The sequence below is a fragment of the Oreochromis niloticus genome, linkage group LG2 (assembly GCF_001858045.2).
Source record: "Oreochromis niloticus isolate F11D_XX linkage group LG2, O_niloticus_UMD_NMBU, whole genome shotgun sequence".
NCBI lineage: Eukaryota > Metazoa > Chordata > Actinopteri > Cichliformes > Cichlidae > Oreochromis > Oreochromis niloticus.
Genome location: NC_031966.2, coordinates 12,795,020 through 12,810,164, shown reverse-complemented (window position 1 = coordinate 12,810,164; position 15,145 = coordinate 12,795,020).

Sequence of the window (15,145 nt, the reverse complement as noted above, 5' to 3'; positions counted from 1 at the left end):
CTTTGTTTTTGAGTAGCCACCTGTGAGATGTTTAGGTGATTGTCATTAGATGATTAGTGTTATTTGAATATATGAGTTGTTTGTTATGTTCGTTGCAAGCACCCTATTGCCTAGTGAGTTGTTTCACTAACGGTTTTCAGTTGTGTTAATAAACCTTATGTTTTTCTTTTTATCTATCCCCCTGGTCTCTGGGCTCGTTTATGTTACATCCACTGTCGCCTAGCAGAGCCGGGTCGTAACAATAACTTGTACGTCTCAAGTCAGTGAGCGTGCAGTTTCACAGTTAGACCCAGTGGCTTGCCTCTTCCAATAAAGATGGTAACAGTGGAAATGCTCAACATGTGGCTTTCAAATGGGACTTCAGAAACCAGTTGGTGATGTCATGATAGCTACATCCATTTTTATACTTTCTACACCTCTTAACGAAGGTAGCTAGTGTTAGCTGATATATTAGCACTCCATCCATTTATCCATATAAGGTGACTTCTGGTTCATCAAAATGTGAAGTGAAAAACAAATGGGCAACTTCCATCTTTTATATTTTTTGTGGAAGCCAACCAGTGTTTTTTTTTCTATTACCTATATCTAATATCTAAATTTGTTTGAAGATCTGAAACATTTAAGTTGATGAACATGCAGAGAAAATAGGAAATCGGGAAGGGGGCAAACACTTTTTTCCCACTGCTGTACATTTGCAAATTTATGTACCTCTGGCTTACAATGGCCTCCAACACCCTCCAGCACTCTCTGATCAATGCTTGCCGGGCTTAACTTCTAGAAGAAAAGAATACAGCTTAATTTCCTTAAGATGGAGAATTTAGTCATGATATGTGGCAGTTGGTAGCTCGCAGTGAACAAAAAGCTTTTAGGGTGCATTTAACTAAAGAAAAATTGCACTCCTCCTGGACACCGAGGCATGTAATTGAAGGAGACTTTTGTCAAAACTTGAACATTATTTTTCAAGCTCCATGTTTTAAGCAAAGAGCTTTAGGTTGAAAAGAAATTTGTCACAATGCTGTTATGCTCGTAAATGGGATTATCACACAGAGAGAATCCTATCCCTTTGGTGTTGTAAATCTTGGATAGGCTACACAGAACCGAAGTAAAATGCTTTGTCAGATTGTTAAAGCGCTTCCGTTTCCACACACAGTTTGTAGAGTATGTGATTACACAGCAAAGATCTCTTAACCAGGTATATAATACTTTATTAAAATGAAAATGCATTTTGGGTAACAGTAACATATTGTCTTTGTTTGGTTTTTTGTTGTTGTTTTTTTTGTTTGTTTGTTTGTTTGTTTTTTATATCAAACCCGCTGTTGACTTTTATTGATAAAACTTACCCAACTGGCCGTACTTTTCTGTATCCTGAGAAAATTGTACCACGAAAAACAAACAGAATTTGCCACAAAAAAGACGAAAACCACAAGTTTGCAACCAGAAAAAGGTGAAACTGGCTACCTCTTTGAAGGTCAATAAATCAACTTGCCTGCACTGCTAATGTGCCATAATCAAGTCACTATATCATATTTAATCTACATGAGAAAAAAAAAGTTACACAAAATGTAACTTTTTTTTTCCTTTTTCCTAGCACAGTGTAATAACTTTAGTATTGTTGTCACCATGAAGTTGCCAGAGAACTACTTGTGGCTGTGTTGTTTTGCAGTACACAGCAAGTACTTGCTGTGTACTGATCTTACAGAACACAACAAAGCAAGAAAATTCACACTTTCTTAAAATATCAATTTATTTTTTGAATGCAAAACATTATCTTTGTCTTTATGTTGTGCATTCATTTTAGTGTTTTTCTCTTTTATGGTCTTATCATTGTGGCAGTGACATTATGCAGCCAAATGGAGCAAAGCTGTTCAGAGCAAATTGTCATCACTCATTGACAAAATACAACATTATAATTAGAGGGCAAAACCTGTTCCTGCTGCTTCATGTCACACAAAAGGGAGTTTAGAAATGCAAAAGCCATTGTATGATCTGTAAGAATTAGATGCAGCGCTGGCTTTCATATCTTATTTGCTCTAGCCAAGAATATTCTGACATCAAAGTGCATTTTTTCTCATTTTCTATCCTGCATGTTATTCCATATTAAATGAATTTGGAATATGAAATGAGATCAAGCTGCTATTGAGAAATCCTAGATTTATGAAAAATTATAAAATGTCACAGTGTGTGTCAGGATTATAACACAGTCAGATTTACCTTTTTTAGGGATTTGAAAAGTGGGTGAATTCTTGCTGATATCACAGCAACTTGTACATTCACTAGTCTACTTTATTTACCATTACTTTGTTAGTCCTGCATTTGACCTTTAGGTGTTGAAACAATGTTCCTTTGTATTAAGGACTCCAAAGCATGCAAACACAATATTCCCCACACCGTTACGCCAATAACAGGAAACATTTTTATAAACATCTTATAGTTTCCTTTTCCTAGCTGGCAGAAGTTACTCCTGGTCCTCTGCTACTGCAGCCCATCTGTTTTGAGGTTTGAGAAATGCTCTTGTACCTTGCATTTAACAAGTGGTCATTTGAATGATGTGACTAGTGAATAAAATACTTGTGTTGTGAACAATGAACCTAATAATGAAACCAGGTAGTGTATATTCCTTATATAATTACCGAACTTATAAAACTCAGAGCAAAATACACTGGTTTGGATCAGTTTATATGGTAGCCCGATAAGGGAAGAGTCAGTTTGAAGCTTACAGCCTAAGTAAATGAATAGATAAACAACTCTGTGGGAGAGGCAATTCAATACATAGTCATCAGGTGATATTTGAATAAATAATCTACCAGAAGTGACTGTTGGGTGTTAGTGAGAGAAATCGTAGGCTGTAGGCAGGATCAAGTAATAAGATGAAGCAAGAAACTGAATAGTGACAGCTGGTGGGCAAGGGTGTCATACTAGGCCTGAAATAAAAGAAGAGGTTTGTGTGCATACCTGGCATTAATCAGGTGGACAAGAGGAGGAGGAAGTTGTGATTTCCATCCAGAAAAAAGCATGCTTACCCTTGGATTAGGTTCACAGCAAAATTAATATTTAATGGAAAGTTTAATCATACTTGCCACAACATATATACTTAATAGTTTCTCTGAGCGTTATTATGTTAATGCCTGTTTTAGCATAGATTTTCTACCACTTCCTTCACATCTGTCATCCTGTCAAATGGATTACTGTCCAGAGTTACATGTGGCAAAAATGAGCTCAGGAATACAGCTCTAGATCTTGATTTTAAATGCATGTTATTAAAACACACTGAAAAATACAGCTAAATTACAAGGACTGAGTGCTGTGTTATACAGTCAGCTGTCAATACATACAGAGAAAAGTGGGACATGGTAGGAAATGAAGTCTCCTCTCATCATAAAAACTTCAGAAAAGCTTTTCTTGCTAACTCTAACCTGCAAAACGACTGCAATACTGAGATGCTGATCTTAGAACAGTGAAAACCAGCATATTAGTCTCCCAATAAAGACCAGAGAGCTTGACAAACTCAAGCCATAAAGATAAACACTACAGATTCTGAGCAGAGTCAATCCAGCTTCCAGCAACAATAAGTTAAAGAATACAAGCAAACAGGCTAGAAATTTAAAGACAGAGCAGTGTTCAAGGTGAACAGTGAGATTATATTCAAGTTGATTTAATTCATTTCAGTTCAATATAGCCCCAAATCACAACAAGGTTCCTAAAGGTGCTCTATACTGTAAGGTAAAAACCCTACAATAATACAAAGGACGCAAACCCAACAATATTATGACCCCCTATGAGTAAGATCTTTGGTAACAGTGGAAAGAAAAAACTCCCAGGAAGGAAGAAACCTCCAGCAGAACCAGGCTCAGGGCTGAATGTCTTAATGATTGGTAGGATGATGTGGTACTGAGGATGACTTAGTCATAAACTTTTCTCTGATTTGTAGGATTTAAAGAGTAAGCTTGAATGGCAGCGGGGAAAATGAATTGATTAAACTACTAAACTAAAATATAAGAGTAAGTGTCACAATGTATTGAATATGCCAGTTAACCTTAAGCCAAAAAATATTTAATCTGGCCTGTTGAACTAACAGAAACCCTCACAACAAAAACTCTTGCTTGATTGTTTAGCTTTAAACCATCCCGAATGAACATTTTATCCAGTGGTTTTACTTTCTCACCTAGACAGTTAAGGCTTCTATTTTAGACTCCAAGCATTTTTGTTTGTATTTCTGTTATAACAATTCTTTCATCAACTTTTTTCAGCTTTCTCCTCTATCACCTCTTTTTTATTTATTTATTTTTTTGGCCTCTACTGGGAAGGGAGTCCTGAAATGTGAACTTGTGAAATTCATTTGGCATGCAGGGCAAGTTTTCTTCTGCGCAGTGTAAAAAAACATCACAGCAGGCTTCCAAATGGTCTTTTTTTGTAGGTCATCCTTGGACAAATTTCAAAAAGGGGGTGTTTAGAAAAGTAATGTAATCACTGCTCTTTTATTTACAGTCCTATTTTGCAGTAAATTACCTGCCTGAATATTTTGTCTTCCCATTTAATATTCCCTATATTATGGCATTCATTATATTACACCACATTTAGTATGCTCTTATATGGTATTTCATTTTACCCACATAGAGCTTAAAGCTTTGTTGTTGTTCATTCATTTCAAAAAAAAAAAAAACATAGCCATCCTTTCAAGTACCCTGTGACTTCAAGCTGTTGTTAAATCTGCCAGAGAGTATCTCAGTGGAAAGAGCTACTGGGTGCCCAGAGTTTCACTGAAACTGTTATGGTTATACTTCCCTTCCATCACTGCATGCTCACTGTGTTAATTTCTCAGATAGGACCAAACCCCAGTACTCCACCGAGCTCCTGCAGAGATTCTTAACCAAGGACACATTTGAAATTAGCTCCCTGGAGTTGGTAGTGCTTTATGTTTAAAACTGGAGTTCTGTGAAACTATATAAACTCACATATCTTTCCACAATGCATGAATACAGTAGATGCACAATGCATTAATTTATTTACTTATCTGATCTAGTGAGAACCTGTATAGTACATAATCAGTGAACATGGAAATGGATACTGTTCAGAAATGTAAAAAAAAAACAACACAATGATTCAGTGATGTTTAACTATATTTTCACAGTTTATGATCATGCTGCTTGACCCTGTGAAACAATTTATTCAGATTCTTTTTGTCGTACTAAAGCCTAGAGTGGTGTGAAGTGGTGTGCCCTCATCCTGATTTGCTATTTATTGTGTGCATGTCACACTGAAGTGTTTCAGATCATCAAACAAATTTAAATATTAGACAAAGATAGCACAACTAAACACAAAATGCAGTTTCTAAATGGAAGTGTTTATTGTTAAGTGGGGAAAAAAACAAACCTACATGACCCTAAATGTCGTATCTGCTTGGGCCACCCTTAGCGGCTACAATTGCAATCGACTGTTTGCAGTAACTGCAATGAGTCTTTTACAGCCCTGTGGTGGAATTTTGGACCACTCATTTTTGCAGAATTATTCTAATTCAACCACATGAGTGGGTTTGAGCATGAACCACCTTTTTAAGGTCACGCCACAAAATCTCAGTTGCATTCAGGTCAAGACTTTGACTAGGCCACTCCAAAGTCTGCATTTTATTTTTCTTAAGCCATTCGGGGATGGACTTTCTGGTGTGTTTTGGATCATATCAAAAGTACAGACATTCAGTGCTTAAGTAGAAATACAGATACTGGTGTTGGAGAATAATCCAGTAAAAGTTGAAGTACTGATTCATCTTCTTTAGATAAGTAAAAGTAAAAACGGTACACGGTCTGAAATGCTCAAAGTAGTAAAGTAAACAGTATCTCTTTTCATTACATTAATTTTTTGGTTCAAAGCTAACTAAACCTTGTTCTATAATAATGTATTAATAAAATAATAATAAATAATAATGCAAACTTTACCTCAGTCTCACAAGTACAGACCCAATATCTGATTTAAAACATGAGGTTTACATTTCCATTTATCAAACACCTCTGAGGCTTTCTTACCTTTAAAAATAATCTCTCTTCTTCCTCTTCTGTCCTGCATTTCTAATCTTTTGCCATCTCTGAGTGAAGTTAGCTCTTTTTCTCTTTCTTTTCTCTCCCTGTGAAACACAGATAGCTGAACATTCTACTAGTACTGCAGTAATGAAGTATTTGTACTTTGTTACTTCCCACCTCTGCAAACATACCAAAATTTGGAAATCAGGAAGGGGACAAACACTTTTTCACACAACTGTATTTGACAATAGATTTGGACACTGCACAAATATAAGAAAAAAAAGAAAGATTTTTTTTTTTTTTTTTACTGCCAGATTCTTTAGTTAACACTGAAAGAAAAAACATCAAGGACAGAAAGAGAAACATGCCATTACAGGATGGCAAAATGAAGTCTTTTATGTAAGCTTATGTAAAAAATCAAGACCATGTTTTTTTCTCATTCTGGAATGCTGTGAAAATCTGAAATAAACTTAGGTATAAACAACCAGGTTCCCTTTATCCATCTTATTTTCCTTTGCAAAGGGTTCAAATAACTGTACCCGCAGCATTTTTGACAAAGAGGGACAGCAAGCCTATAATATTTATACAGACAAGTTATCTATCTCCCCTGTTCATAGACTACATCCAAAACATTGTGGATAGTTTGTACATCAACATGTGGTGAAAGATTGCATAGAGAGAGAATATGACGTTTTAAAGTCTTCAATAAGGTCAGCTTGACACCGAGCAGAAAGATTTAAAATTACATCACTTCCCTCTCTTTTCATCACTCACTGAATACAGAAGTATTCACAATTATAACTGGTGATAATAAAACCACATATTAACTTTCATGCCTGGTTTTGTTTACACAGATAAGACGATTAATCCCTTAGTTTTGCCATCGTGTACGGAAGCAATTCAGTTCATCACCCCTTACTGCTCTGTTGCCCAGTGTTGGCCAGTGACTGGAGTTCAGGAGCACAAGCAGAGCTCAATCAGCACTCCTCCTTTCACCACTGAAGCAAAAAAGCAAAGGTGAGACTTTTTTGGCTACCCTGGTGTTTTGGTGCAGCAGACAACTTTCATTGTTCCCACCTGCTCTTGTTGTTTGCCAGAATAAGTTGATGTTTATACAGAGTTGGGGACAACTTCCTTTACCTGTCTGTGAATTTGGGATAAAACAGAAACCAAAGTTTTGCAGTATCTCAAAATGTCACTTTCACAGTGGTCGGTGTGAGGTCAGCAGATCCCACCCCATTCTCTTGGAACCTCCCAAACAGGATTTAATAAGCACTGAAAGATCAGGATGAGAAGAGCACACTTAAATTAGAAAAGAGTAAAGAGTCTATATCTGAATTCGTCCTTAGTGAGTGTAAAATATTTCAGCTTTAGTATAGTGATGTTTGCTATGCCAAGCAGGACTATATTGCATCTGACATGTAAAAGGGCCAAAACCTCCCCATCTGTTACTGTTAACCATTGAGAGTAATATGGGAGGACCAGATTTGATACATCAAACATTTTAAACTGTGTCGATGATAGCTGCACGTTTATGTTTGACCAGAAGAAGCGTGTGATAGTGAAGCATTCATTCCTGAATTTGTCCTTGTAGGTCTGTTTGTCAAAGTCACTGTCTACTCCCACGGAGATATGTGAGGTGCATTACAAAGAGCCAGACCACATGCACTGTGTGTGTGTGTGTGTGTGTGTGTGTGTGTGTGTGTGTGTGTGTGTGTGTGTGTGTGTGTATGTGTGTGTGTGTATGTGTGTGTGTGTGTGAGAGAGAGAGAGAGAGAGTCAGAATTATTATAGTACTCTATTTTCTAATTGTCTTTTATTTTGTTTTAACTTTTTGATTTAAATTCAGTTATTTAGCTTAGAGAAAGGGTTGCTTGTTCTTAGTTTTTATTGTCAGAAAATCTTTAGTTTTAATTAATAATGTATTTTTTTATTATTATTTTGCACTAAGGGCATGTGCCACAGGAAAACTCAATACAACTATTACAAGAGAATACACTTATGATGGCTAAAATGTCTTAGGCTCAAACCCTTCAGATTTAACCACTTTGAGAGATTGAAATTAAAATAACAAAACAGCACACTAGATAAAACCTCAATGAACTTATGTGGCGACAGGTAAAGAGCAAAAATCCATGCATAGAGTTCACTTTCCCTGAGTCATCATTGCAGATAAGTGGTACAGTAAAGTTTTCTTTCATCCTGACACCTCAGCAGTGTTGGGTAAGTTACTTTAAATTAGTAACTTAGTTACATTACTAGTTACTTCTATCAAAAGTAACTCAGTTACTTCAAGTTACCCGTTACTTTCAGAGTAACTAGTTACTAGGGAAAGTAACTTTGGTTTTACTCAGAATTCTCTTGTTTATGTGTTGCTTCCGTAACTGGATACCCAGCAGGATTGCCAGTCTTCTAGCTTGCTTACTTGCCACAAGTGCACTGTGCCACCTACCAATAGAAAGGAAAAAATAATGTGCACATTTCCACGAGAGAAATCCCACGGCTGGACCGTCATTGACCGCCGCATGATTCTAGCCTGCTTTTTACATCCAACACAAAAACTGCAGTCGTGGTGCTTTTGATTGTACTCAGAACTCGGAAATTCTACCTTCTGAATAGGAAGATGTAGGTAACACCAGACTGCAGATGAGCTGCATACAGAGCTGGACTGGGACAAAACAATCGTCCCGGGCATTTTGACTAGAGACCGGCCCACCATTATAGGAAAAATCATAAAGCCTTTGAATGAAAATAAACACTGTTGTGATAGTGATGTACACTGTTCTGATGGTATATATGTATCAATCTATCAATTGTTTGTTGTAAGACTCAGATAATTGTTTTTTTTAAAAGCTAGACATTTTAAATGAGAATAAGTAGAGCTGGGCGATAAAACGATAACGATATGTATTGCGAAATAACTTTTTCTCGATAGAAAAATTAAACTATTGCGATAGGCCTCATCTCTCTTGTCCTCTTAAAAAAAAAAAAGAACAGCCAATCCAAATTAACTAGCGCAGAGCCGAACCAATCACAGCCGCAGAGTCACGTCACGTGACTTGTTACGTACAGCACAAGCGCCAAGGCGCACATGTAAATGGTGCCGAAAGCAAGTCTGGAAATACAATAAAGCGGTGCATGCTCAATCTCTGACTGAAAGCGCTAATTCGTCATTCGGCTTTTGTCAGACTAAAGTAGCTGTTAAAACTGTTTGAAAAGCTAAGCTATACAACAAGGAGAGATTGAGAATTTCCTTTTAGTTCTCAGTTTATTTGATATTGACAAAAGTTAGTCAATTTTGTCTGTTCTTCTGTAAAACGACCTAAGATTTATTTTTAGAATTAATATTTTGTTTCTAAGTGGAATTGACAATTTAGTGGTCTGTTTTGTTTGTTCTATTTTGAAACTTAAACGCTTTAGCGGCTGCCTTTTGTGTAGTTTGCAATATTTGCCGTTATTTATCTGAAACTGAAGTCTCATGTTCCTTAAGTACATCTACCCTGTTGAACTTATTATGGGAAATAAATATTTTAATTAAAACAAGCTGCTAATTATTTCACATTTTACTTGTGAGCAACGGCACATTTAAATCTTACAAATATAGTTATTTGGCTTATATCGTGATATATATCGTTATCGCCTGAAATGAAAAAAACATATCGTGATATGAAAAAATCTTATATCGCCCAGCTCTAAGAATAAGAAAGAAAAGTATTTCTTTTTGCCCCCCTTTCCCTGTTAATACCCTACATGGACCCCTGGCAACACTTTGCTAGACCCGCCCCTGCACAGTTACCAGCTGTCCCTACTTAGAAAAGGATCCTGGTGTTATTTGTCTCTCAGAAACAGTTCATAACTTCAACTCATTCATGTCACCTAAAAGGTAAACCTGTTTCTCCATCACCTGTTCAGCTCTGATGATTCAGTAAGGACATCTCCTGGTTTCATCTGCATGTTTCCCTCTCACCACATATCCAAACCGACATCATGACCAGCAGCTTTACAGCTGTGGCTCCAACAAACATCAGCTGATACTAGAAATTAATATTAAATAAATTCTAACAACAGCTGATCAAGCTTAAACGTGCTGCTGTTGTTTAACATGACATCCGCTGGTTTCCTCTTTCTGGCGCAAAGTGGGCGATAAATAAACAAGAGAGAAAAGCCGATCAGCTGATCACTGATCAGTTTCATGATTGAAGTAGAAACAGGAGAGGGAGGGGAGAGAATGAGAGAAGAAGAGGCAGCTGACAGCGTAAACACAGAATAACTCCAGCTTTGTGTCTTTTTCATTGTAGCTGAAGTCCAGGACAAACTGTGTTCCTTTTCACCTCAATTCGAAACGCGTAATATTTTCTCTGAATACGAGATGATTACATTTTTTACGGGACGGTTGGCAACTCTAATAATTAACCGCATGAATAAAATAAAGTTCAACATCAGTAACATAGCACCCACACAGCTGTATAGAAACTCCGTCATGCTAGCTAGCACGCAATACGAAAAAGTCAGCATAACAAAAATAAACTCCACGTAAACTTGGTTTATATCTGACCCGGATAGACTGCAGGTCATAACTTCTTACCTGAAGTTCAGTTCACCTGACACTCAGACGGGCGGGCGCTTCGGGTCTCTCCTCTTGCCTCCCTTTTCCTTCATCCACCTGCTGGCCTCCACCACTTGCTAATGTTACTGAATCTGTGGAGGCTCCGCGATATCCACCACACGAAGTAACGAGTAACGAGCCTATCTAAATCCCAGTAACGAGTAACGCGTTCCTGGTTTTGGCATAATAACTAGTTACCGTGCTCGTTACCACAACAATAACGTAGTTACTGTAACCCGTTACTTAATAACGCGTTAGTCCCAACACTGCACCTCAGAATGAACATACATGCCACTGAAAAGCGAAAGAGTTGGAAATTCTCAGTTTATCATCGGCTTGTGTCACAAGTGTGAGAATAGGATATTTACTATCCTGTGTGTGCGCTCTGGGTGTAATACTGTCAACTTCAAGCGTCAGCTGTGTCAGAGTAGCTGGACTTTTCTCTCGTGCCTTTCCCCGTCTTCAATCAGCTTCACCATGCTTGTCATCAGGAATGTTGTTCCCTGTTGAGGCAGTCTCCAGCCCAATGTCCCTTCTGAAAGCACTTGAAACAGATTTTCAGGTCATATCGTCCTGTTCTGGAGCCATCTCTTTCTCTGGCAGGAGCTTGATACATGGTTGAACTCAGGGGTTTTGGCACAGATGCTGTAGCTTGGATAGATTGGTACATCATTAGGGCTGCCATGTGGAGCTCTCTGTCAGTTTTCTCCTTAAACTTCCTTTGTTTTCTATTCTCTATATGAATGGCATGGTGTCTGACCCTACATAGCATCCCTGTACGCCTCATTGTCACCATCAGCGCGATGTTGTCTGGTGATGTCTTTTGTAGGATATTTACCAGTTACTTTCGCCCAGTCAGGAGTCATGGCATCTTCAATTTTAGCCAAGTTCAAAACATTAGTAGTAGCTGGAGAGGCAGCTGGAGGGTCCCCACACTGTCTTTTGTGGTGGGTTATGTGTAGCAAACTCTGATGTGGAAGTGGTTTTCCTTCCCAGTGAGTCAGCTTGTTGATGGTGGTTGGCTGTGGTCAGTAATGAATCATTGGAAGAGTCTGTTGGCATCGTGCTCTGTCCATCTTTGTTTTATGATGGCAGTGGAGGTCAGGGTCAAGTAGGAGGCATTGCAGGGGCACAGTCAAGGCCATGATTCACTGTATCAAACTGAAGCTCTAAGGAGAGATACAGAAAGGATTTTCTCTAAGGAGATTCCTTATTTAATCACTGTCCTTTTCCCCTGGGCCTTTTCATTAGTTTCGGTTTTTAGCCCTAAGTTCTGCATTACATGTCTACACATCTAATGCCTTCAGGTGATTTTCTGACTTTGTTCATTTTTATTTTCTGATCTGTTTTTTCCTCACAACTACATTAGCTGTCTTATGCTGAATGTTCCCCCTTGTGGAAACTCAAAATGTTTTACCCAAGTATGCATTACACTGATAGCTCTGTCACCATATTTTTCCCTCTTATAACCCAGATTTGGACACATGAATCCACCTTTTCTTTGGGATTTTCTTCACCAGACCTGTTTCCATGCTCACAAATCTATTTCTGGTAAATGGTAAATGGCCTGTATTTGTATAGCGCTTTACTAGTCCCTAAGGACCCCAAAGTGCTTTACGCAACCAGTCATCCACCCATTCACACACACATTCACACACTGGTGATGGCAAGCTACATTGTAGCCACAGCCACAGCCACAGCCATTTCTATCTATTTGCTAAGCTAATCACTACTTTTGACACTATTGTCACTCTAATACAGACGGCTGGAAATGCACTTTTCCAGGATGATCAGTCACTGTCCACCATCAGACACTAAGCTTGTTGCAGAAATCAGAAATAACTTGTGGCATGCACAACCAGGTTTTCTTTCATTGACCTTTGCACAGGGGTCAAGCAACAGTACAGCAACATGGGAGCAACCTGCATGCATTCTGACAACAGAGAGGGATTGTAAGCCTAGAATATTTATACAGACAAGTTATCTATCTACCATGGTCACAGAACACATTCAGAACATTGTGTGCAAAATATAGCTTGTACTCCAATATATGTTATATTTGAGAGCTTACATGAAGACAGAATATGACAATATTGAACCAAGTAATGTCAGCTTGAGACTGAGAAGAGCAGAATTTTTTCCACCACATGAATTAACATTTTGTAATCTCTTTTTTCAAGGAATGAGTCCCTTTGTGACTGCAGCCCACAAAAATGGCACCATACTGTATATGCCAAAAATTAATTGGGATAAGAAGATTGAGCCTTGTACAGCATAACAACCCTGAAGGCAGCAGTTACAATCCCAAAACAACTTTTCCATTTGTAATCTGGATAAAACAACAGGAGAATTAAATAAACGGCCTTTTTGACAGTGTGAGTGCAAATGTCTTCTATTTCCTTTCCAACTAGCACTCTTCCTTAGCCAAAATGTGCACATACCAGTGTGTCTTCAAATAGTGCCTCTTCTCCATTGAGATGCTGGCTAACCGCTACTGGAGTTGGGTCTCTTGTTTTTTGCCATTATAGTTGTTTTCTCTCCCAATTTACAGAGTAATTCACTCTGTATGTGCATAAAGCTTCTAGTATGATTACATTTTTGATAGTTTAGATCCTGCAACCAACTGCATTCTTCTAAGTGGGATCAGCAGACCTATATCACCTAATTCTTCTTGGATGTTTCAGGAAATGTGCAGAGAAAAAGCTCCACGTCTGTGCTTTCCTTATTTATTCCCCCCCAAAAACCCATCTCCATTGAGACTGTGTCAGCTCCCAAAAAGACAAATAACAAATTAAAAACCAGCAATAAACAACTTAAACATAAAAAATCACAAAGAAAGAACAATACAGTATCCACATCTGAACCAAAGAGTAAAACAGTGAAATGTGGATTATTAAATATTAGGTCTCTCTCCTCCAAGTCTCTGTTAGTACATGACTTAATAATTGATCAACAAATCGATTTACTCTGCCTTACAGAAACCTGGTTGCAGCAGGATGAGTATGTTAGTTTAAATGAATCAACACCCCCGAGTCATTCTAACTACCAGAAATCCCGAAGCACAGGCCGAGGGGGCGGTGTGGCAGCAATTTTTCACACCAGTCTATTAATTAACGAAAGACCAAGACAGACTTTTAATTCATTTGAAAGCCTGATGCTTAGCCTCGTCCACCCCAGCTGTAAAACTCAGAAACCAGTCTTACTTGTTATCATCTATCGTCCACCTGGGCCTTACACAGAGTTTCTCTCTGATTTCTCAGACTTTTTATCTGATTTAGTGCTCAGCTCAGATAAAATAATTATTGTGGGTGATTTTAACATCCATGTAGATGCTAAAAATGACAGCCTCAACATCGCATTTAATCTGTTATTAGACTCAATTGGCTTCTCTCAAAATGTAAAAGAACCCACCCACCACTTTAATCACACTCTAGATCTTGTTTTAACATATGGCATAGAAACTGGACATTTAACAGTGTTTCCTGAAAACCCTCTGCTGTCTGATCATTTCCTGATAACATTTACATTTACAATAATTGATTACACAGCAGTGGAGAGTAGACTTTATCAAAGTAGATGTCTTTCTGAAAGTGCTGTAACTAAGTTTAAGAATATAATCCACCCACTGTTATCATCTTCAATGCCCTGTACCAACATAGAGCAGAGCAGCTATCTGAACGCTACTCCAACAGAGGTCGATTATCTTGTTAATAATTTTACCTCCTCTCTACGTACGACTCTGGATACTGTAGCTCCTGTGAAAACTAAAGCCTCAAATCCGAAGTACCTGACTCCGTGGTATAATTCTCAAACACGTAGCCTAAAGCAGATAACTCGTAAGCTGGAGAGGAAATGGCGTGTCACAAATTTAGAGGATCATCATTTAGCCTGGAGAAATAGTTTGCTGCTTTATAAGAAAGCCCTCCGCAAAGCCAGAACATCTTACTATTCGTCACTGATTGAAGAAAATAAGAACAACCCCAGGTTTCTCTTCAGCACTGTAGCCAGGCTGACAAAAAGTCAGAGCTCTACTGAGCCAACAATCCCTTTAACGTTAACTAGTAATGACTTCATGAACTTCTTCACAAATAAAATTTTTATCATTAGAGAAAAAATTACCAATAATCATCCCACAGATGTAATATTATCTACAGCTACTTTTAGTACCATCGGTGTTAAGTTAGACTCTTTTTCTCCAATTGATCTTTCTGAGTTAACTTCAATAATTAATTCCTCCAAACCATCAACGTGTCTTTTAGACCCCATTCCTACAAAACTGCTCAAAGAAGTCCTGCCATTAATTAATTCTTCGATCTTAAATATGATCAACCTCTCTCTAATAATCGGCTATGTACCACAGGCCTTCAAGGTGGCTGTAGTTAAACCTTTACTTAAAAAGCCATCTCTAGACCCAGCTGTCTTAGCTAATTATAGGCCAATCTCCAACCTTCCTTTCATATCAAAAATCCTTGAAAGAGTAGTTGTCAAACAGCTAACAGATCATCTGCAGAGGAATGGCTTATTTGAA